The sequence below is a fragment of the Helianthus annuus genome, chromosome 15, assembly GCF_002127325.2.
Source record: "Helianthus annuus cultivar XRQ/B chromosome 15, HanXRQr2.0-SUNRISE, whole genome shotgun sequence".
Taxonomy (NCBI): domain Eukaryota; kingdom Viridiplantae; phylum Streptophyta; class Magnoliopsida; order Asterales; family Asteraceae; genus Helianthus; species Helianthus annuus.
This window is the reverse complement of record NC_035447.2, coordinates 119,760,303-119,781,302: the sequence shown is the minus strand read 5'-3', so window position 1 is coordinate 119,781,302 and position 21,000 is coordinate 119,760,303.

The following is a 21,000-nucleotide window of genomic DNA, read 5'->3' as shown; positions in this document are numbered from 1 at the left end:
GCCTTGTGGGATTTGCAAATCCACGGAACATAAAACCCTGGAGTGTAAGAAGCTGAAGGACGCAACATGCTACAGATGCAACGAAAAAGGGCACACTAAGACAAATTGCCCAAAATATGCGAAGAAAGCTGATGAAGGAAAGAAGACCAATGCTAGGGTCTTCAGAATGGATGCAAAGGAAGTCGTGCAGGATAACAATGTGATCACAGGTACCTTCCTTATAAATGATATTTATGCGAGAGTGTTGTTTGATTCAGGAGCTGATAAATCTTTCGTAGATAATAAGTTTTGTAAATTGTTGAATTTACCTGTTAACACCCTGAGTGTGAAGTATGAGGTGGAGTTAGCAGATGGCACCTTAGAAACCGCCTCGACCATATTAGATGGATGTTTTATATCCATTAAGAACCACTCTTTTCCGTTGTCCCTACTTCCTCTAAAGTTAGCCGGTTTCGACATAGTTTTAGGCATGGACTGGTTATCTCATAACCAGGCCCAGATTGTCTGCGATAAGAAGCAAGTAGTGCTCAAGACTCCGTCTGGTGAGTCACTTACCATTCAGGGAGATACCCAGTATGGACTGCCAGAGCAAGTATCTATGCTCAAGGCCTCTAGGTGTTTGAAGAAGGGTTGTGTCATCTACATGGCACAAGTGACTATCGATGAGCCGAAACCCAAGATTGAGGATATCCCCGTCATTTCTGAATACCCTGAAGAACTACCTGGTTTACCACCAGATAGACAAGTAGAATTCAGAATTGACATTATCCCTAGAGCAGCACCAGTAGCAAGGGCGCCTTATAGGTTGGCACCAACAGAGATGAAGGAATTGAGAACACAACTGGATGAATTGCTAGCCAAAGGTTTCATTAGACCTAGTTCGTCTCCTTGGGGAGCACGAATCTTATTTGTAAAGAAGAAGGATGGATCGATGCGTCTGTGCATCGATTACCGTGAGGTTAACAAGGTCACTATCAAGAATAGGTATCTATTGCCCAGGATCGACGATCTGTTCGATCAACTTCAAGGGGCAAGTTACTTCTCTAAGATTGACTTGAGGTCAGGTTATCACCAACTGAAGGTTAGAGATGAAGACGTACACAAGACTGCATTTAGGACCCGTTATGGTCACTACGAGTTCCTAGTGATGCCTTTCGGGCTCACTAATGCAACAGCGGCATTCATGGATCTCATGAACCGTGTCTGTAAACCATACTTGGACAAATTTGTCATCGTCTTCGTTGACGACATCCTCATCTACTCAAAGAACCAAGCTGATCATGAGAAGCATCTTCGATGTATTCTTTCACTACTTCAACAAGAGAAGCTTTACGCCAAATTTTCGAAGTGTGAATTCTGGATTCGAGAAGTCCAATTCCTTGGACATATGGTTAGTGAGCGTGGTATCCAAGTGGATCCCGCTAAGGTGGAAGCTGTCATGAAATGGCAAGAGCCGAAGACGCCCATAGAAATTTGCAGCATCTTGGGATTGGCAGGATATTACATGCGTTTTATTGAAAAATTTTCAAGGATTGCTGCACCCCTGACTTCTCTGACTAGGAAGAAAATTAAGTTCGACTGGGGACCGAAGCAACAAGAAGCCTTTGATATCCTTAAGCAGAAGCTAAGCAATGCACCGGTGTTAATATTGCCTGATGGAATAGAAGAGTTTGTAGTATATTGTAATGCATCACACACCGGGATGGGATGTGTGCTTATGTAGAAAGGCAAGGTTATTGCATATGCTTCTCGACAGTTAAAGGTGCATGAAAAGAATTACACCACCCACGACTTGGAGTTTGGTGCCGTTGTATTCGCACTGAAGCTATGGAGGCACTATTTATATGGCGTCAAGTGTGTGATCTATTCTGATCATAAGAGCCTCCAGCATCTGTTTAACCAAAAGGATTTGAACATGAGGCAGCGACGATGGATGGAAGCTTTGAATGATTATGATTGTGAAATAAGATACCATCCTGGCAAGGCAAATGTAGTCGCTGATGCCTTGAGTCGAAAGGAAAGGGTGAAGCCTATAAGAATCAATGCCAAGAGCATTGAGATAAAGAATAGTTTAAATGAAAGGTTGTTAGCTACGCAGAAGGAAGCTGTGCTGGAAGCTAACTATCCTAGTGAAAAGCTGGGAGTAACCAAAGAACAGTTATCCTATGGAAAGGATGGAATTCTAAGGTTAAATGGACGAATATGGGTTCCAGTTTATGGAGGACTTCGAGATGTTATCCTCCAGGAAGCCCACAGTTCCAAATACTCCGTTCATCCTGGAGCTGACAAGATGTACCAGGATTTGAAGGCAAACATTTGGTGGATAGGCTTGAAGAAGTCTATAGCTACCTATGTAGCTAAATGTTTGACATGTGCGCAAGTCAAAGTTGAACATCAGAAGCCGTCAGGTTTGCTACAACAGCCTGAACTTCCCACATGGAAGTGGGAAATGGTGACGATGGATTTCATCACCAAGTTGCCAAAGACAAGGAAAGGAAATGATACTATATGGGTGATCGTAGACAGACTAACTAAGTCAGCACATTTCCTACCCATTAAGGAGACCTATAGCTCCGACATGTTAGCCCAATTGTACGTAGATAAGATTGTATCTCTACATGGCGTACCTGTGTCAATTATCTCTGACAGAGATACTAGATACACATCTCATTTTTGGAAAAGTTTCCAACAATCTTTGGGCACGCGCTTAAATTTCAGTACGGCTTACCATCCTCAGACGGATGGGCAGAGTGAGCATACAATCCAAACCTTGGAAGACATGCTTCGTGCGTGTGTGATTGACTTAGGTGGTAGTTGGGATAACCACTTCCATTAATCGAGTTCTCGTACAACAATAGCTATCATACCAGCATCAAGGCTGCGCCTTTTGAGGCCTTGTACGGTAGGAAGTGCAGAACGCCCGTTTGTTGGGCGGAAGTTGGAGATGTCCAACTGACAGGACCGGAAATAGTCTTTGAAACGACGGACAAGATTGTCCAGATTCGTGAACGCCTGAAAGCTGCCAGGGATAGGCAGAAAAGCTACGTAGACCTAAAGCGTAAACCTCTGAAATTCGAGGTAGGTGATAAAGTGTTGCTTAAAGTATCACCATGGAAGGGAGTGATGCGATTTGGTAAGAAAGGTAAGTTAAGCCTGAGATACATAGGACCATTCGAGGTCATCGAATGTGTCGGATCAGTTGCTTATAAGTTAAACTTACCTGAAGAGCTCAGTGGTATTCACAATGTATTCCACATCTGCAATCTGAAGAAGTGTGTCGCTGATGATTCACTAGTCATACCACACACAGATGTGCACATAGAAGAGAGCTTGAAGTTTGTTGAAAAACCTGTGTCGATCGAGGATCGACAGGTTAAGAAGCTTCGAAGGAAGCATGTGCCTATCGTAAAGGTAAAATGGGATGCCCATAGAGGTCCCGAGTATACGTGGGAGGTAGAGTCCACAATGAAAGAAAAGTACGCTCATTTGTTTCAGTAAATCTCGAGGTCGAGATTTCTTTTAAGGGGGTGAGGATGTAACACCTCAAAAATTCACGCCCTATAATGTATTGACACGTGTCATAAGCTTGAACGTAATAAAGAATACTCTAGAGGGACTAAAGTTGACAAACATGGAAAGTATGCGAATTCAAGGGTTCAAAATGTCAACAAGGGATAAATATACTTTACAGTAACCCTACATGATGCTCATACCTTCAAACGAATAAATCATGGATCATATGGAGCTAAATATGAAAGAAAGTGAGAGATTACAAACTACGGGGGTTTAATGTGTCAACATGTTTAAGTTATACCTCTGAGTGACCTTTCAGCAAACCTGAAGCTTTGTAACGGTAAATTATGCTCACTAGAATGCACGATAAAAATTTCATAAAGTTCCGTTATAATATGAGAAAGTTATGATCAAATTCGTATATGAGGGGTTAAAGCGTAAACGTTGGAAATTATGACTTTTCGGGTAATAACAAAGTGACCAAGGACTTAACAAAGTGGGAATAAGTCTTGAGGCCCTTATAAGTAAATAAAGTAATAACCTTTCGAAGAGCCAAGAGCCAAGCTGTAATAATTGGAAGATTTGAAATCTGACAGCAGATCTCAGGCGGGCCGCGTAAGGCTTAGCAAAACCATACGCGGGCCGCGTCAGACGCCTAGATGCAGAAAACACAGGCAGCAGCCTGTTCAGCCTTGTAACCGACTTAAAAATGTCTTCTCACCAGCATGGGCGACCCCTAACAGTTCCTAGGCACTAGGGAACACTTGTAATGATCTGGGATAAATGCTAGACTTGCTTGTCATGATCATAATGGATTAAAGGCACTATATAAAGGCCTTGTGTTGAAACTTTGATCATTCACTCCCAACTCAACTTCTGGTCATCTCTGGAGCTCAAGGGCTTTCTCTAAGCATCCCTGGTCGTGCATTGGTCTTTGGTAAGTACCCTTGACCTCCCTTATTTGAGTTTTTACTTAGTTTTAGCTTGAAAGTCAAACCGTCGTAATTAACGTTTGACTTAGCGATTAATCATTAATGGTTCAGTGTTTAGTCGAATCAAAGATAGTTATAAGTTGGTAGTTATGTGGGCATTAAACCCTTAAAAGGACACCTCTGATGCCCGCTCTAACTAGATCAAATGTCGAGTCAAAGTTGTTTAGAAAAAGTCAACAGAATGCTAATTTTCGAATTAACGCGTAATTAACAATGTAGAAGACGTGTAACCTATTTTAGCACTCATATAACTTGGTAACAAGTATAAGAACTGGTCTAAGCTTGTTTGGTCCGACAATTTTTCTGTTTTGACCCGGTTCGGAACCGAAAGTCGCAAAACTTTGACTTTTGCTTTGACTTCAGTTCTGATCCGTTTTAGTAGAGTTTAGAAATGCCTTAGGACTTCCTTAGGACCAGGTTACATGATATTATAACCCTCTGTGACTGGTTCGTTGATTGTCCGATTAAATTACACGTTTCGTTAAATGCTTAAATGTTGACCATAATGCCCTTTTGACCATAAAACGAGAATTTTGGAAATGTGTGAGAGCAAAAATCTTTGTTACTTGTTTATAAACATGTCCCTAAAGTTTCATAACAGTTCGAGGTCCAGAATAGGAGTTATGCTAAATAGCGCAATTAAGAAGCTTTTGTTAATTAAACGGCGCACTTAGCATAAAGCCTATCTAAACCCAACTTTTGGCACCAAACCTTTTACCCACTGATGTAATATAATATTCTGAGATTTTTAAAGAATTTTAATTATTTTTAACCTGCTCATAACCTAAGGTTATGGCCTTGACTCGGTAAATACCAATGATACCCTTTTCGGGCATAAAGCGAGTTCTACATAATATTTTGACACAAATCCAATTGCTATTGATTTTATATGATAAATAAAGTATTTTGAACTATATAACCTGATCAGAAAACTCAGATTTTCTGTATAACCCGGAAATCGCTTGAAGTAGCTTTTTACGCGTATTAAACACCTAGTATGGGTTCAAAACCATTTTTGTCATATAAGACTTATCACCAACCGATATAACCTGTTAAAATAAATTGTCCTACTGATTATTTCAGACCGAGTCTCAGAATTATAATTAACCTCTTTTATAATCTTTAAATGACCAAAATACCCCTACGGGGCTTAATATGAGATTAAACTCGTTTTGGGCATAATGAGAGATATCCTACTGATATCACAACATATTTAAAGCATATTGACTTAGGAAACCTATATAGGACTCTTACGGTTACCCGCTACGCTAAATACGCGTTCGGTTCGGTTTATGTAACTAGTTTGCATAAATTAGCCGAAACGGGTCAAACCTTGTCGTTTTTATCTCAAAATCCAGAATGTGGTTAGATTACCCATATCATACAAGTATTCAAACTTCTCGGGTCTAAATCACAATCTATTCTGGTCTTCGCTTAACCGTGCGTTTGAACCGTATCTTTCCTTAAAACTAACCGGTCTAAGTTTAGACTTAATTAAAGACCCGTTAGGTTTCTAATAGGTTATTATAGACCTTCGTTCCCGAATAGGAGACCCATTAAAAGCTACACGCACTTGCTATTTGTGATTGATACTTGCAAAGGTAAATACTTTTAACTTATCTTCCCTATACGGGCTTGGGGTATGGTATATAAACTACCGCTTGGTCGGACATTGAATCTTTAATCGATTAGAGGTTAAATCATTGATATGCTCCATTTTGAAATGTTTTGTTTGCTTAAAGCCTTTGGGGGGTTAATGACCATGTCCCGGATATCCCTGGCATCATTTTACGAAATGGCCACGACCTAAGCACGTGGTGTAGGCGTACACCCGTCAGTGCCAAAAATAAATAATGTGGTGTGTCTATTGATCTTTAACCCGGTCTGCGGATCGGGCTACTGAACGCATAAGAAACATGTAATTCTTTTACAAGATTATATTCAAATAATTATCCTAAGTTATAAAAAGTTGTGCCTCGTGCATTCAAATCAATTTTCTTAAACTTTTCAAAATGAGTCGGTTGAATGTATTTACCAGTGTAAACTGGCGTATTTTCCCAAAAAGGTTAAGTGCAGGTACTACGCGAACTAGGCTGGCTTTCTCCTAGCGTCCACAATAAGTCTCGCAAGCTTGGATGTCAAAACTGTTGAACGATGTTTCCTATTTATTTTGATCCCCCTGTGGAGTACTTTCAACTGTTGTGATACTTGATATTACAATTTATTGTGTTGCTTCCGCCAGATCCACTTACTAATTCCCTGAAATACATGTAGTTTGAAAACATCAACAAAAGTTGAGCGAGTTCGTGTGTTTAGTATGTGTGCACGAACCATCCTTGAAAACCTTTGTATGTATGTATGTACTTGTAAACTGGTATGAAGAAACAAGGAAAAACAGATCAATTAATGTGTAGCTAATACATTAATATAAGTGACATGGCTTGGGAAGCTCTCAACCCTGTATGCGTATGTCGTACTGGCTCCTCCGGCGGAACAACATAGTCACCACATGCGGCCAACTCGCAGGCCCATGGGTGGGGCTCGCAACACCCAATAGATCTATCACTCATGCCCCTCGGTCCTTATACAAGGATTAATGGTCTTAAGTTAATCGCCTACCCATTCACGTGATCTAGTAGTTCATTCCTTAGCTAACCATACCATTTGTAATTGTTTGTAAACAATTGTAACATGTATTTCACCCCCGAAGTTATAAACTGAAAACAGTTAAAAGAAAAGGGGGGACATGAACTCACAGTTTTACGTTCCTTGTATCCGATGTAATCTCAAAGCTTCCTCTAGAACGCACGACTACCTACATGCGTACTACGGTCCATTAGACGAGCGGGTCGTGCCTTGACTTGGTAATGACTAGTGTCTTTGAGTTATGTTCCAAGGTGCCTTCATTAATATTCCAAGTGTTTAATTTTTTGTTAAAATAATTAATGTTTTAACTTAACACTTCCCAAGTATTAAAACATGTATATCCTTCCCAAGGATGGGTATATTTGTATTGTTATAACTTGCCATGTATTGGCGTCGTATTCCGGTGTGGATTTATACGTACGAGGATACGTATCTTCTTGTAATAGTTAAGTATTTTTATACTTAATTTTGTGTTAAACTTTCCGGAATATTATTTCTAATAAAGGTCCACTAATATATATATATTTCCCAATATATATATCTATTTTAGAATTACTGCTTAGAAAATTATTTATAATTTTTCCGTTTAGCAAAAATATTTGTAGTTCCAAAATAATATATTTTCAAGTCTCACTTAGAAAATATTTATAAACTTATTCTATCTAATAATGTATTTCAAGTTTATCCAAGAAAATGTATATTTTTCCCAAAAATAGCATATCTTCTAAGAAAATATATTTTTACTTCCCCAAATAATATATTTTCTCCTTGTCAAAAATATGATATAAATTCGTAATAATTGGAAAAATCATATTTTCCTTTCTTGTGTCCAAAATATTATTCACCAAAAATATACTTATAAATGTATTTTCCGGAATATTTTGTAAGTTACATTCTTTCGTTCGGTTTCCCAATATTGTGCGTGTGATTTGTAAATTTATTCCTTGTGATTTTTGGTAATATTTTGGATTGTAAATTCTTGGTATTTGTTAAGTTATTTTATTTCAAATCCTAAAATCATATAACTAATACATAAGGTATTCAAATAATCACACACATGTGTCTTCTAAATATATACCTTTCAAATACATTTTTAGTTATTTTTATTTACAAAAACCAACCTCCAATATTTGTATTTTTGTTACAAAAGTTATGGAAAGTTTAAATTGAAAACCATAGTTAAAATACACTTGTAAATATTTGTTAGAAAATATTTTTATAAGTGTTTATATTTTTAGAAAATTTTGCCATAGTTTCCCCTAAAATGGAGGTTCCCATGCTATCAAAGCATATCATTTTCTTTTTAAAATCATCACAAACAATCAATAACTTAACCAACACTTACCAAGTGCCAAAACAATGCTATTTATATAACAACATGAACTTGAACTTTTATAAAAACTTGTAGTAACTTACTAGTGTTTTTAGTAAGCCTAGTTACCCTTAAAAATATGATTATTTATTTTATAACAGCATTCTTGAAGATTTTAGATCTTTACAACTTGTATGATGATTTTTCAAAAATTAATCTTCTTGTATTTTTCTTGTTAACCATGTACTTTTATACTTGTTTCACCACTAGAAACATGATTAGTTTCTTTAAAAACAATGTTTTAGTAAATCTTGTGTATAACTTTACTTTCTTGAGAAAACTAGTTTTGAAATCATCCAAGTTTATGACTAGTAACATGTTACATACTTTATCATTCATAAAATCATTTTCATTCTTCAAGTTCATGAGAGACATAAAGTATGATGATCTTGGTGTTTCACAAGATCACCACCTTAACTTACTAGATCATGTGTAAAATCGCAATCTAGTAGGTTTCATATGATGTCTAACATCACTTCATCAATCATTAAGAAGCAAATCAACACTAATCAACGTTTATTCTTATGTTATTAAGCTTATGTTAAAGTTTCATCTTCTAGTTTCTTAGTGTTCTTCATGATTTTCAACATGTATCATTCTTTAACCACATGAAATAGATGTAAAATGAAGAGATCAAGACTCTTACCACTAGCACAAGGCTAGGGATGATCAAATGAAGAAAACAAGTAGATAAAAGCACTAGAGAGAGGTCCTTCAACTTTCAAGAGCACCAAGCTTCCTCATGCACCTTCTAACACCTTTGTAGATATATAGATTGTATAGAAGATGATTGATGATGGTGGGTGTATGGGGAGTGGGTTACGGTCGAAGGTAGGGGAAGAAGAAGAGAAGAAAGGGTGTTGGTGAAATGTGATGCAAATGATGGTTATGATCCTTATGGGTATTCTTATAATCTTTCATCCATAATAATCCAATGTGTAATGTGTCCTCTAAGTACAAGACATAATCTTTTACATATCAAAATGAATCAAAAGAAATCTTGATGGTGGGCCATGCTTGGCCGATTACATAGGGAGGGGGTATTAGCTTAGGTTTAAACCATGTAGTTAACAATCTAGTTAATTTTTAAGTATTAGTTACATACTTTAGTTAGTAGATATTTTTAGTGGATGTTATGATATTCGGGGATCATAACTAGCTTGGAAACATTAAAACCATGCTTCTAGTGTAATTTTGATGTTTCGGGTAGTGTCTGGTTGTTCGGTTAGATGCTGATTCGTTAAAGTGCTAAACTATACCGTTTAGTGTTCTTTTGTGACACTTTTAATTCCCGACACTTAGGAAAGTATTCTGGACCAGTTAATCATTTTTCTCCATGATAAGAGTGTTAAATAGCTTAATTATGCTGAATTCAGCACTTTATTGAGTTTTAGGCACTTTCCGGCACTTAATCTATCTCTAGGAAAGCAGTTTTATGACTGATGTGTGCGAGGTGTTATATATTTTTAATGTATATTTTAAGCCCTTTTTACACTTTTAGCCAAGTTTTAAATTTATAAAACACGATATTTACTAACACTAAACACACATATGGGCAAGTGCACCCATCGTGGACGTAGTATAGTGTTGGTAAGATACCGAGGTCATCCAAGGACACAAGAGCTTTTAGTACCGGTTTATCCTCAACGTCTAATCAAATCAAAATATTAGAAAAGGTTTTTAAACTAAGAAAATAAAAACTAACTAAATGCTGAAAAATAAAATAAAAATAAAAACAGATAGACAAGATGAATCACTTGGATCCGACTCGTGTATTAGTATAACCTTTGATTATTTTCGCACTTTTGCACTTATTTAAGAGATTATCTTAGTTATTGTAGTAGGCCACTCTTTTGAAGGCGACGTTACCCTCAACCCAGTAGTTTGAGTCAGCAAGGATACAATCCTAAAGGGTTGGATTATTGGAAGATAATGAATTAAGTTATTAATGCAAATTATGGTAGGCCCCGCTTTTGGCGGTGACGTTACCCTCGACTAAGTAGTCTGAGTCAGCAGGGATACAGTCCTAAATAGCCGGGTTATAGTATTAATAGTAGTTAGCTTATGAGGGGGTCAAAGAGTTTGGATCCCCGCCATCCAATACCTATGGGCATTGAAGGAGATCCTACTAAATTTGACTCAGGTCCCTTGCAGGACCTCTAAACGCTGAACAAGGGCAAGACCCTTACCAAACCGTTCCCTTAACCCCCGACCAGGTAGCCAACATACCTCCATATAGACCGTGGAGATATGAATGGTGAAAATCTTTTATTTTATATAGACAGTAAAATAATGCCAAGACACCACGGACAAACGATAAGGAAAGATCACCTTCAACATAAGTAACTAGTTATTAAAGTCATTAATACAAAACCAAATAAAAAGTGCAAAAGATTATAAATAAAAAGTATTATACTAAACATTTGTCTTCACCAAGTGATGTAAGAGACTTAGGCAAACATGGCCTTGATTGTCAAGAACTCTTACGATCAATCTTGGATCCCGAGACGACTCACACACTCTATGATGGACAATGGATGATGGTGGTGGATGATGGTGTTGTGATGGTGGTGGGTGGTGGATGAAGTGTGAGAGAGGTGGTGTGCCAAGGGATGAGCTGAAATGAAGCCAAGCACTCTTATTTATAGGCTGAACAGAAGGCTGGGCACGGCCCCGTGTCCGCTGGACACGCCCCCGTGCCTGTCTGACACTCTCTCTCTTCATTAATTGTAATTCGCAATTACAATTAATGCGCCTGCTGTACTTTCGCCACGCCCCCGTGTCTGCTGGACACGGCCCCGTGGTGGGCAATAGAAGCTTCTATAGGTTTGTCTTTTCTGCTGCTTCTTGGGCACGGCCCCGTGCTGGCTGAGCACGGGGCGTGTTCAGTCTTCTGCCTTCTCTATTTTGCTTGGGAGGATGCCGTTGAGGGGTCGGGCAGTCCACTTATGTTCCTTTTCTTGTATTTATGTTAGATTTAGCTGTCTTTTTGCTTCTTTTGTGAATTTGAGCTCATTTAATCCTGAAAATACAAAAGGAAGACAAAAACACTCTTTTTCCAACATTAGTACTTAAAAAGGGTTAGTTTTATACCTCATTTGATGTAATTTATATGTTGCATTTTACGCACATCAAATACCCCCACACTTGAACTTTTGCTTGTCCTCAAGCAAAACTCTTTAATATGTGGCTTACACTCCCAAATGGAATAGGTAGAAGAGAAGGTTTTGGCTTGTCATAGAGTGTCGGGAATCCAAGATCTTTTCGGGCTTTATTTTTATTTATTTACAATCCTATTCGTTATGATTTATTTAGAACGTTTCATAGGATAAATTATTTATTTGGGCATAACATGCCTTTTTTAAAATTCCATTTATATACAAGTTCACATACCTCACGGGAGAAATCACTCACACTCGGCCGAAGGTGTATTTTAGTGAATCACTCGAGAGCGGCATGGAACTTATTCCTACCATAAGCTTGCCAAGCAATCAATCCTCCTCCTTTTTAACTTGTTACCTTTGTAAATATCAAGAGGACTTTTTTTGGGTAAAGGCTTGGGCTAAAGGTGGGTGAATGGGTTAGTAGAAAAGGGCGAAAAGCGTAAAAAGCATCGGTTTTCGTAAGTGACTTTTTATTTTGAAGTATTTCTCCAAACAAGCTTTTTGTTTTAAGAGCTTTGTTTGTTTATTTCTAACTTCATCATTCATTTTTTTTTTTAGTCACACGAAAAACTGAGCTTGTTACTAAAATAAAGGGTAAAAATAAAAAGGTTTTGGTGGGTAAAAGGGTTTTTAGGGTAAAGAAATGAAAGGTTTAGGCTCAAAGGGGTTAACTAGGGGGAGTTTTTAGGTGGGTGAAAAGAAAATTGAAAATAATGGTTTTGAAAGAAAAGGGTTAGTCCTAATGCTTCCATCATTTACTTACTTGGGTTTAAGTTGGTAAGGACCGGGAACGAATCGTCGTCGCAAGTTCTAGAGTCGTAAGAACCAAGCGGCTATTCACACAAGAAACGAAAAATGAGCATTTAGTCTAAAGATGTGTATTTGTATGCTCAATAAAGGCTCAAAACTCACTTTTTGTGGGAATGGGTTTTTCTATGTGATCAAGTATATATAATCAAATTTTAACTAAGCTTGTCATGCCTTTTCATAATTTTCTTATGTTGGTTCTTTTTATCACGTCGCTCTCGGTTGTAAATTTGTAAAAATATAACCTTATTAATCTTAGGATTCCTAACTTAAACTTTAGACAAGTAAAAAAAATGAAAAATTTTTTGAAAAAAAATTTGGGGTGTTTAGCGGTTCCAATGGAGTTTTGTGTAAGGCTTGTTATTAGGACTTGCAAAATTTCAAGGTTTTAGCTTCCCCCCCCCCCCACACTTAAATTACACATTGTCCTCAATGTGTCCCTAAAATAAATTTTTAGGTTGATTAGATGTGTAATATGGTGTTAAAAGCAAAAATTTATGTTACTGGCAGTCTGGACACGGCCCCGTGGTGAACTGCCAGTAACGAAAACTTAAAGAATGCGAACACGGGGGCGTGTAGGTTAGGCACGGCCCCGTGTTTGACAAAAATCTGCAGGACAGTAACCAAACAGCAGGTCTGGGAGGTGAGCACGGGGGCGTGTTGGCTGGACACGTCCCCGTGTGGACAGTCTGTAAGCCTGAAAAACCGGTTTCTTCCCCCGGTTTTTCCATCCTGGCCTTATAAGTGCTAAGGCTTAGCACTCCAAGCCTTGGTTTGTACCTGTTTCATCACTTAATACCACACCAAGCAACACAAACATCCTACATTACCATAGTTAATTGTCTCAAGCATAAAGTAAAAGAAAAATAAAACGGAAAATAAAAGTAGTCAAGGAAAGTAAATTATTCAACACTTGGCACGCAGGCCACAAACTGTTCGATAGATAAAGGGACTTAAACCTGTGGGCTCGCCATCAACCCGCTCCTGCTCCTTCAAACCCCCTACTCCATGTCTTCATCGCTATCATCACCTCCATCCCCATGCCCCGCCATATACTCTCGGATGCTACTGATATCGTCGTGTATATCGTTGATGTTGCGTTCCACAGCTCCAACGCGGTGGTATGTGTTGTTGGCGAGGTTGTAGGTGTTCCTGGTACACATGAGGTTTTCCTGCAAAAGATCATGTAAGCTTTGAAAGTTAGGAAAACCGCCTCCTTGTGAGGAGGATTGACCTGGATCACCATGGGGTTGATACTGGTAGTGGGGAGCTGATGCGTGAAGAACTAGGGCCTCCTGTGGGTTCCATGCATAGCCTTGCGTCCGTTGGAAGCTTACCGACCCGTCTTCCGCCTCATAAAGTAAGTTCATGGCTCGGCAAATGTGGTAGTCAACTCGTCCCGACCATGGGCTTCTTTCAAAGGACCTCGGAATTCGCGTGAAATGCTTGAAAAGACGGTACACCCACCCTCCGAAGAAGATAGGTGTTGGAGCGCGAGCAAGGTGGTTGAGATGCATGTTTCGTAACAGGAGATATGGAACATCGAGAGGCTTCCGGTTGTGGATACAGTGAAGGACAACCAAATCTTTCAACCCTACAACGCCACTACTGTCGTGACGTTGGTTAAGAGAGTATGTGAGGAGCCTGTGAATGTAGCGATAGAGCAGATCCCTCAGCTTAGTACTCTTGGTGCTGCTAGGGTTGTAGATTCCTTCACCGATTTGAGCCCATGCGGCTTGACGTTCATTTTCATCCAAGTCTCGTAATCCCCCGGTATTTTCCTCGTTTCCCAATTCCTCTTCCCCGTACAGTCCTATTATAGCTCCAAACTGTGCCATAGAGATCGAGTACTTTGTCCCGCCACACCGAAATGCAACCCCTTCATTGTCGAACGGGTCACACCTTGAAGTGAAGGTGAAAGTACTGTAGAACTCCATGGTGCATTGATGCACCGACTGAAGTCGAGTGTTTAATCCAACTGCTAGTGGTCCCGTAACGATGTTGTTGAATCGGTCCAGCTGGTTTACCAAGGTTAACAGGTCCGTGCATGCTCGCATGGGGTACTCATCGGGTCTTGTTTGAAGTATTTCGTATCTTGCCCTAGCATCGAGCTCACTTGCGTTGAACCTTGTGAACTTTGCCATCTGAAAGAATACACCAAAAGTCAGCACAAAACAATGAGATTTTTAAAGAAACTGCAAACAGCGGGCTGGACACGGCCCCGTGTTCAGCGGGCACGGCCCCGTGTGCAGACGTCTGTAACCCAAAAACTTCATTTTTCGTCCCGGTCCCGAAAATCTGAAAATTTTTGGCCAAGTATGTGCGGTTTCCCCCGAAAATGAAACCCTAAGTGTCGTTTTTCCCAAAACAACCCGTTTACCCTTCCAATTTCACCTTTTTCGGTTCAAAAACAAGGGTTTGAGGTTTTGGTGAGAAATCGGACAAATCTATCAACAATACAAGTGTATTTACTTTCCATAATACTAATCTAAACTAATACTAACAGATTTCATCAAAAATTTGAAGTTCGATCCGGATGAACTTGAAGAACCCTAGATTTTTCCCCAAATTTTTGATGTTTAACCACATGCAAGTAACTAATCTAACTACTAATGATGATAGAATCATACCTTGATGTTGTTAAACGTGGAGGTAATGTCGAAAATCTGCGGAAAATCGCCTTGAACCAGAGCGTTTTCGGCAAAACAGGGCGTGTGGAATGAGGTAACTGTTATGAAAAGAGGGTTTTATCCCGACAGTTGCCTCGACACGGCCCCGTGTCCAGCGGACACGGCCTCGTGCCAAGCAAAAGTTTTAAAATTTTTTTTTTTGTGCTCGTGTGTAGGCCCCTATTTTTCCGAAAAATGGTTAGAAGACTTACCGGTTTTTGATGTATACTCGCTTGTTCGTAACATGTCGGGTATGATGTGGATGCTTTTCATTCGTCAACCGTTTGAAGTGAGATCTCCTCCTCTTCATCCTCAATGGATCCTCGATAGAGTTTTAGCCATTGACCATTGACTTTAAATGGTATACCATTTCGAGCTTTAATTTCTACTGCACCGTGAGGAAAAACATGGGTGACGGAAAAAGGTCCTGACCACCTAGATTTTAGTTTACCCGGAAATAATCGAAGTCGTGAATTAAACAACAGAACTTGATCTCCTACCCAAAATTCATTAGACTTAATATATCTATCATGTAAATTTTTCATTCTTTCCTTATAAATTTCGGAGTTAGAGTATCCGTAGTTCCTTAATTCGTCTAATTCATTCATTTGACAGAATCGATTTTTACCTGCAGTTTCTAAGTCTAAGTTTACATTTTTTATTGCCCAGTAGGCCCTGTGAGCTATTTCTACTGGTAAGTGACAACTTTTTCCATAGACGAGCTTATATGGGGTTGTGCCTATAGTGGTTTTATAAGCAGTTCGAAAAGCCCATAAAGCATCGTCTAATTTATCAGCCCATTCCTTTTTATTTAAACCTACGGTTTTTTCAAGTATTCGTTTTAAACCTCGGTTAGTCACTTCGGCTTGCCCATTTGTTTGAGGGTGATATGCTGTTGAGACCCGGTGATAGACCCCATACATTGTTAATATTTTTTCGAGTTGATGATTGCAAAAATGGGTACCTCTATCACTTATCAAAGCTTTTGGTGTTCCAAAACGAGAGAATAATTTTTTCAGAAATTTTACCACTACTCTTCCATCGTTTGTTGGAAGAGCTTCGGCCTACGCCCATTTAGACAAGTAATCGACTGCCACAAGTATATATTTGTTTCCTTTTGACGGTGGGAAGGGTCCCATAAAATCGAGTCCCCACACATCAAAAATTTCACAAACGAGAATGCCGTTTTGAGGCATTTCATTTTTGGAAGAAATATTACCTCATCTTTGGCAAGCGTCACATGTCTTTACAAGATTTTGTGCATCCTTGTGAATGGTTGGCCAATAAAATCCTGAATCAAATACCTTTCGTGCAGTACTAGTGGCACCATGATGTCCTCCGTATAGACCTTCATGACAATGACGGAGAATTCTTCGTGCTTCATTACCATGGACGCATCTTCGGATGAGTTGGTCGGCACATATTTTGAAAAGATAAGGGTCTTCCCAAAAGTAATGCTTTACATCAGCAAAGAATTTCTTCCTTTGGTGATGCGGCCATCCTTTGGTGACTATACCGCTAGCTAGATAATTAGCGTAGTCGGCATACCATGGTTCTTGTCCACTCTCCATCATCTCCAAGGACTCCGTCGGAAATTTTTCGTTGATCTGCTCGTTACTGGTCGCCTCCAAAGCTGGGTCTTCTAGGCGTGAAAGATGATCTGCAGCAGTGTTTTCTGCTCCTCTTTTATCTTTGATTTCAATGTCGAACTCTTGGAGGAGTAGAATCCATCTGATCAAACGGGGTTTTGCGTCTTGTTTCTTGAAGAGGTATCTGATAGCTGCATGATTTGTATAGACTACAGTTTTAGAAAGAACAAGGTAAGAACGGAATTTATCAAAAGCAAACACCACAGCTAGTAATTCTTTTTCTGTAGTTGTGTAATTTTCTTGTGCATCGTTAAGCGTTTTACTAGCGTAATAAATTGGGTGGAAATGCTTTTCTTTTCTTTGTCCCAAGACTGCTCCAACGGCAAAGTCACTTGCATCACACATGATTTCGAAAGGAAATTTCCAATCTGGCGCTATCATGATAGGTGCATTGACTAGCATTTCCTTGAGGGTTAGAAATGCTTGATTGCATTCCTTGTCAAAGATGAAAGGTGCATCTTTTTCAAGTAATTTTGTTAGAGGTCTTGAAATTTTTGAAAAGTCCTTGATAAACCTTCTATAAAATCCGGCATGCCCTAAGAAACTTCTGATTGCTCTAACGGAGGTTGGTGGAGGCAATCGAGAAATAGTTTCTATTTTTGCTCGATCAACTTCCATACCTTCGCTTGAGATTTTATGACCGAGTACTATTCCCTCTGTTACCATGAAATGGCATTTTTCCCAGTTAAGGGCGAGGTTAGTTTCCTCACATCGGGATAGCATTCGTTCAAGGTTATCGAGACATTGGTCATATGAGTCTCCAAAGATAGAAAAGTCGTCCATGAAGACTTCCATTGTCTTTTCTATCATATCATGGAAAATGGCTACCATACAACGTTGGAATGTTGCAGGTGCATTACATAGACCGAATGACATGCGTCGATAGGTGAAAGTTTCGTAGGGGCATGTGAAAGTTGTTTTCTCTTGGTCTTCAGGGGCTATCGGTATTTGAAAGTAACCTGAAAAACCATCCAAGAAACAATAAAATTTATGACCGGATAGTCGTTCTAACATTTGATCAATGAAGGGCAAAGGAAAGTGGTCTTTCCTTGTTGCTTCATTTAATCGTCTATAGTCTATACAAACTCTCCATCCTGTGACGGTTCTTGTTGGTATTAACTCATTTTTCTCATTAGTTATTACCGTCATACCTCCTTTCTTTGGGACTACTTGGACAGGACTCACCCATGGGCTATCGGAGATAGGATAGATTAGTCCGGCGTCAAGTAGCTTGATGACTTCATTTTTAACCACTTCTTGTACATTGGGATTTACTCTTCGTTGTGGTTGAACTACTGTTTTGTAGTCATCATTCATTAGAATTTTGTGCGTGCACATGGAAGGACTTATTCCTTTAATATCTACAAGCTTCCAAGCGATCGCATTTTTGTGTTTTTTTAAGAAGATTAACTAATTTCTCTTTTTCTATGTTACTTAATTTAGACGAAATAATTACAGGTAAATTACCATCTTTGTCTAGAAAAGCATATTCCAAACCTTTAGGAAGTTCTTTGAGCTCAATGGGTGGGTCTTTAGGAGACACCTTATTTTGCGGCTCATCTAGATCAAGAACCTTAAAGGTTTGTTCTATGGCGACCTCTTCTTCAACAAAGTGGTCATCTTCTTCAATTGTATCGGGTGGTTCATCTTCATCTTCAATTAGGGGGTCATTATTGCCAAAAGGGTACTTCATTGAACGCTCAAGATCTATGCTCCTTTTGAATGCCCCTAATTGAAGAGGTAGATTGTTGAATTTCCGGTTTTTCAAAGCTTCATGAGTTTTCACAAAAGGTTTTCCTAAGACTAGAGGAGCGTCATCGAGGATGACAAAGTCGGTTGGAGTAACCATTTCATTTGTTTGAACCAAGACATCCTCAACCACACCGATTGATTTTATTACCTTTCGATCGGATAGAAAAATGGGTATTTGAAGTGGAGAAAAATCACTAATACTTATTTTTTCAAAAATATAGTTAGGCATTATGTTAACACAAAGATCTTTATCAATGGTGATATTACTAATAAATGAATTTTGAAAGAAACATGGAACCGGTGTAATGTTAATTTCAAAAGGATCTTCTTTTATTAGCGAGGTTTGATCATTAGTTAACTTAACACTTACCATTTCTTTAACTTTAGTATTAGTGTTTAGCTCTTTTAAAAACTTAGCATGAAGGGTTACTAAACAATGATTTTCAAAAGAAGGTGACAAGAGATTAATTTCTTCAAAATTAGACTCTTCTTGTAATTTAACGTTACCGGCCTCACCTTTTTCATTGTTTAACTCATGTGTCGGTTTTTCACTTTCTTGTTCTTCCATTTTTACATTTTCAACTATCTCTACGTTATTATTACAATTTAATTCTTCTCTTGCGCGGGACTCCTCTTCCCTTGCGCGAGATTCTTTTATGCAACGTTCGATAGTTTTAATGTGTTCTAATATCCTATTGGTCACTTCGGTGAGAGAAAAAGAATTGGGATCCTCAAAGCTTGAATCCGTTGTTCGATCCTTGGTTCCTCATAGTACCCATATGAAGTAGATGGTTCACACCATTGTTCTTCATTGTAAGTATATGATGGATAAGGGTCGAAACTTTGTTCTTCATAGTACTCATATGAGGTGGGTTGTTCACGCCATGGTTCCTCATAATAAGAGTATGAAGGTGGAGGCTCATATCTTGAGTCTTCAAAGTATGAGTATGAAGGCTCATACCTTGGTTCATCAAAATATGAGTATGAGGGAGAAGGTTCAAACCTTTGGTCTTCATAGGATGTGTATGAAGTTGATGGCTCGTACCTGGGCTCCTCATAATAGTTGTATGAAGCGGATGGTTGAAACAAGTTACAATATTGTACCGAGTGCGGGTTTCCACAATTAGTGCAATAGTCTCTCATATAATCATCCTCCTCATAGGTGTAGTTATAGCCTCCTGAGTATTGATCCATAAGAATCACTCAACAGACCACAACTGAGTCTCGGGACCAGAAAACAAAAATAAAGACGGAAACAGAGGCTGGACAGGCCCCGTGTTGGGTGAACACGGCCCCGTGTTCAGGATCTGTATCTGGGCGTTTTAATTAAAGTTACTGGTCACGTTGAGCACGGGGGCGTGTTCAATGAGCACGGCCCCGTGTTCAGACTCTGTATCTGGGTATCTAACTAAAAATATGCAGCACGGGGGCGTGTTTAGTGAGCACGGCCCCGTGTTCAGGCTACTGTAAATGCAAACTAAACTAAAATGCAGAAAAATGTGCGCGCGTTTTAAAAAGGTTTTGAAAAACTGATTAGGCCATTGATTTTAAGCTTTCTTAAAATCCTTGTGTCCCCGGCAACGGCGCCAAAAACTTGATGTGTGCGAGGTGTTATATATTTTTAATGTAGCCCTTTTTACACTTTTAGCCAAGTTTTAAATTTATAAAATACGATATTTACTAACACTAAACACACATATGGGCAAGGCACCCATCGTGGACGTAGTATAGTGTTGGTAAGATACCGAGGTCGTCCAAGGACACAAGAGCTTTTAGTACCGGTTTATCCTCAACGTCTAATCAAATCAAAATATTAGAAAAGGTTTTTAAACTAAGAAAATAAAAAATAACTAAATGCTGAAAAATAAAATAAAAATAAAAACAGATAGACAAGATGAATCACTTGGATCCGGCTCGTGTATTAGTATAACCTTTGATTATTTTCGCACTTTTGCACTTGTTTAAGAGATTATCTTAGTTATTGTAGTAGGCCCCTCTTTTGAAGGCGACGTTACCCTCAACCCAGTAGTTTGAGTCAGCAAGGATACAATCCTAAAGGGTTGGATTATTGGAAGATAATGAATTAAGTTATTAATGCAAATTATGGTAGGCCCCGCTTTTGGCGGTGACGTTACCCTCGACTAAGTAGTCTGAGTCAGCAGGGATACAGTCCTAAATAGCCGGGTTATAGTATTAATAGTAGTTAGCTTATGAGGGGGTCAAAGAGTTTGGATCCCCGCCATCCAATACCTATGGGCATTGAAGGAGATCCTACTAAATTTTACCCAGGTCCCTTGTAGGACCTCTAAACGCTGAACAAGGGCAAGACCCTTACCAAACCGTTCCCTTAACCCCCGACCAGGTAGCCAACATACCTCCATATAGACCGTGGAGATATGAATGGTGAAAATCTTTTATTTTATATAGACAGTAAAA